Here is a 4,819-nt window from a genome sequence, read left to right on the forward strand (position 1 = left end):
TTAAATCTAATGTCGGTGGTTCTTCTATCAATGATTTGTATCGATATCTGTCTCCCTCTTTTAGCATTTGAAGTTCTTCTATTGTTGGTTCGTAATCATTAGCCATGAGTGCGACTAACATTTCAGCTTCATCAATTGGTTCAGTCCTTTCTCCTAAAGAACATTCTCCTGTTCCTTGTAATTCTGGAAATTCTTCTAACAATTCTGCATGTGAATCTATAGTTTGAATATAATAACATGTATCATCTGCAGATTGCGGTTGTTGCATGGCTCTATCCACAGAAAAGGTAACACTCTCGTCCTCTATACTTAGGGTCAGTTTCTTACCAAACACGTCTATTATTGCTTTAGCCGTGTTTAAGAATGGTCTTCCTAATACGAGAGGAACTCGAGAATCTTCTTCCATGTCCAGAATAACAAAATCTACTGGAAATACTAAAGTACCAACTTTAACTAGCATGTTCTCCATTATCACTCTAGGATATTTTACTAATCGATCGGCTAGTTGTATGCTTATTCGTGTTGGTTTCAATTCTCTGAGGTCTAGTTTAGCGTATAATGAATATGGCATTAAATTTATACTAGCACCTAAGTCTGCCAATACTTCTATTGAACTAAGACTACCCAGAAAACATGGAATTGTAAAACTTCCTGGATCTGAGAGTTTTTCTGGTAGTTTATTCAATATCACTGCAGAACAATTAGCATTCATAGTAACAACCGAGAGTTCTTCCATTTTCTTTCTATTTGTGATTAGATCTTTCAGGAATTTAGCATATCTAGGCATTCCTGAAATCACATCAATGAAAGGAAGATTGACATTTATTTGTTTAAACATATCCAAGAATTTGGATTGCTCGGCTTCAAGTCTTTCTTTTCTCATTTTACTCGGGTAAGGAAGTGGTGGTTGGTATGGTTTAACATAAGGTTTAGCATTAACTGTGTTATCTTCATTAACCTTTTCAACTACCGGTTCTGTTTCCTTATCTTGATCAGATTGTGTTTCTTGTGGAGTAGGAATAACGTCATCAGAAATTACAGGCATTTCAGGTGGTTTAAGTGTAATACCACTTCTCGTGGTAATGGCTTTAGCTGTTTCATTCCGGAGGTTAGCATTTGTATCGCTGGGTAGACTTCCCGGTTTTCTTTCACCTATCAACCTTGCTAGGTTATTCACTTCTTGTTCCAGATTTTGAATAGAAGCTTGTTGATTTCTAAATGCATGAGCATTTTGTTCATTGGTATGTTTCTGAGATGTGAAAACTGCGTTTGAGATTCAACTAGCTTCGAAATCATATCTTCTAAATTTGGCTTTTTATCAACGGTTTGTGGTGATTTAATTGGAAAAATAGGTCTTTCCTGATTGTAAGTATTATTGGATACTTGCTGATTGCTAGGACCTTGTTGATTGTTGTATGGAACATTTCAGTTATAATTCTGGTTTTGATTGTAGTTTGGTCTTGGAGGTTGATAATTATTCTGATAATTATTTCCAGGCCTTTGGTTCATGTATGAAACATTCTCTCTTTGTTCCATTGTATGTTCAATACTGAGACAATCTTTTGTCAAATGTGGTCCTCCACACTACTCACAACTAATTCGTATTGAGTGAATATCTTTAGTCATCTTTTCCATTCGTCATTCGAAAGCATCTATCTTTGCAGAAATGGAATCAAAGTCATGGCTAGAATCGGCTCTAGCCGCTTTAGATGATCTAACAATGTCTTTTTCTTGATGCCACTCATGTGAGTGGGAAGCAGTGTTATCAATAATTTTGTAAGCTTCAGTTGCGGTTTTCTTCATAATGGAACCACCAGCTGCTATATCGATGTCTTTGCGTGTAGTAATGTCGCATCCTTGATAGAATATTTGTACTATTTGATAAGTGTCTAAACCATGTTGAGGACATCCTCTCAACAACTTTCCGAATCTTGTCCATGCTTCATATAAAGTTTCATTTGGCTTTTACGTGAACGTAACAATTTCTCCTTGAAGTCTCACGGCTTTAGATGCCGGAAAGAATTGATTAAGAAAGTTTTCAACTAAAACATCCCATGTGTCAATCGCCCCTTCAGGTAACGATTCTAACCATTCTTTAGCTTCTCCCTTTAAAGTCCAGGGAAATAACATGAGATAGATTTGTTCATCCTCAACTTCTCTGGTCTTAAATAGAGTACATATCCTATTAAAGGTTCGAAGATGTTCGTTTGGATCTTCCTTCGGCGCACCACTAAATTGGCATTGATTAGTTACCATGTGTAGGATTTATCCTTTGATTTCATAATCTGGTGCGTTAATGTCTGGTTGAGTAATTCTGTGACCTTGACCAGTGCGTTTAGCCCTCATTCGGTCTTCCATACTTAGAGGTTCCAGATTTTCCATGATTGAATTTGTTGAATCTGAATCACTAGAGGATTCTGACTTAATAGTTTCTTCCTCGACAATCTCTGGATGAGTAATTTGTGGTTCAGGAGGAATGATTAGTGGTTCAGGATATCTGAATTGTCCCTGAATATCATCCGGGTTCTCAATTGTGAGGTCGGGTTCAAAAAATGGATTATCGAAAATTTGAATTGGAGTACTTGGTCAACTAGATGATTATTCTAAAGAAAAATCAACGGCGACAATATTGGCTAGATGTCTTGATCGAGTTACAGGTGGTGAACGTATGAAAGGTGGTGAACGTTTTGCTCGGTGCATTCACTGAATATCCTATTAGTTATAAAGATAAAAATTATATAAGTTATCAAATTAATAGACTTTTCTAATTTTGCCCACGTTTCGAATAGCCAAAAGATGCAGCAGGTAGCCAGGACCTTTTAAATCGGAAGCCCACAACTCGCCACTAACAAATCCAACTATTACTACGAACCAAAAAATTTTGGATGTCTATCAATTTAACCGCTTAAAATAATTTTTCGTTGAAATTTAAAGAAAATAAAGAAAATTCTATGTCCTAAAAACTAGAGTGTCGAGAAATAAAAAAGAAAGAGAGTGCGTCGAAAAACGTCAAAAAATAAAATGTCGAAAAATAATAATAAGAAAGTAAAACGTCGAAACTCAAAAGTCTAAAAACTAAATATTAAAATTTGCGTCTAAAGGTATTAAAGCTTAAAAGGAATTCTATATCCAAAATGGCAATAACTTAAAAAGTACTAAAATCTTAAAACGGCGTCGCAAAATTCTAAAGCACCTAAATCTTAGTCTAAAGAAAAAGCACTTAAGAATACAATAACTACGGCAAAAACTATATCTTAAAACTAACTATGAACGATAAAATATACAATATACGAATAAACAATTAAAAAGATACAAAATTTAAAAATAAAACTAAAGTTATATAAAAAATACAATTTGTATAAAAATATTATTTTTAAATTAATTTTATAAATTAATAAAACTAATTAAAATTTAAGAATACAAATTTAATTAAACTAAAACTAATTAATATTAAATATAAACCCTATTTATAATAAATAATAATTATAACCCTAATTTTGCAATTAATGCACGTACTAGGTTGCAGATGTCAGACGGCTCCGCGAGTGCGGATGTCTTCTGCCCAAAAACTCCGCGAGTGCGGAGGATGCAGGCTCAGATGAGGTGCATGCTTAAATTCGTTCGACAGGTTTAGTTTTTAATATATTTTTTTATTATTTTTTTACTTTTAATTTATATTTTCTGTTTTTAGTTTTTTTATAAAATATAACTTAAATAAAAACTTATATTTTAACAATTACTTATTAGATTTAGATTTTTATAATTCTAAAGAAAATAAACTTTTTAATTAAAACACCAAAATATATATATATATATATATATATATATATATATATATATATATATATATATATATATATATATATATATATATATATATATATATATATATATATATATATATATATATATATATATATATATATATATATATATATATATATATATATATATATATATATATATATATATTATATTTTTATATTTTTATATTTTTATATTTTTTATGTTTAAAAATTCTTATATTTTTACAAAAATAGATTAAAAACTAAATATATTTTTTTATAGCGTTTCTATTTCGGCGTTGTTGAGTTCCCTGGCAGCGGCGCCAAAAATACTTGATGTTATGCGAGGTGTATACGAAATATTTATATTTTTGTTACGAAATACTATTAAATACGATACAATTTTACACAAGTTATTTATTTATTTATAGAGTGGGTATACCTAAACCTTGCTACAACACTATAGGCAGTGTACCTAAACGTAAAGTAGTGTAGTTTTTAGTAAGTCCGGTTCGTTCCGCAGGGAGCTAGCCAAGTTTAACGCTATATTTTTAAAAACTATATTTGTATATATATATATATATATATATATATATATATATATATATATATATATATATATATATATATATAAGTAGTATTATTTATTATTATAAAAAGGGGGTTTTACCGATGACCGGTTTGTCGATTTTATGTCTTAAGTCGCAATTAAAACCTAATGTAAAATATTAAATATACAAATGACTTAATTTAAGGCGTAAAGTAAATAACGATAATAAAAGTGCGATAATTTAAAATGCAATAAATAAAATGACAATAAATAAAAGTGCGATGAGATATAAAATAAAGGAATTATGCTTATTTAAACTTCCGTAATCATGATTTCGACGTGTTGATTTTAATTTATTACCATGGGTTAATTGTCCTTTGTCCTGGATTATTCGATACGTCCATATGGTTTTGTCCATAATAGTCCATCAGTCATAATTATAAAGTGCGAGAGTCTTCGTCAAATTATCCTTATACCCGAAGTC

The 4,819-nt window shown here is 30.9% G+C and overlaps 1 non-coding gene across 1 annotated transcript; it reads left to right on the forward strand.

Annotated features, from left to right (window-relative positions):
* The first annotated feature begins 1,891 nt into the window (after positions 1 to 1,891).
* Positions 1,892 to 1,998, forward strand: LOC139869476 (small nucleolar RNA R71). The gene has a single exon (XR_011766084.1). It is a non-coding gene; the product is annotated as a small nucleolar RNA R71 (small nucleolar RNA).
* Positions 1,999 to 4,819: the final 2,821 nt, after the last annotated feature.

Source organism: Rutidosis leptorrhynchoides, chromosome 9 (genome assembly GCF_046630445.1).
Source record: "Rutidosis leptorrhynchoides isolate AG116_Rl617_1_P2 chromosome 9, CSIRO_AGI_Rlap_v1, whole genome shotgun sequence".
In the NCBI taxonomy this organism is placed as follows: Eukaryota; Viridiplantae; Streptophyta; class Magnoliopsida; order Asterales; family Asteraceae; genus Rutidosis; species Rutidosis leptorrhynchoides.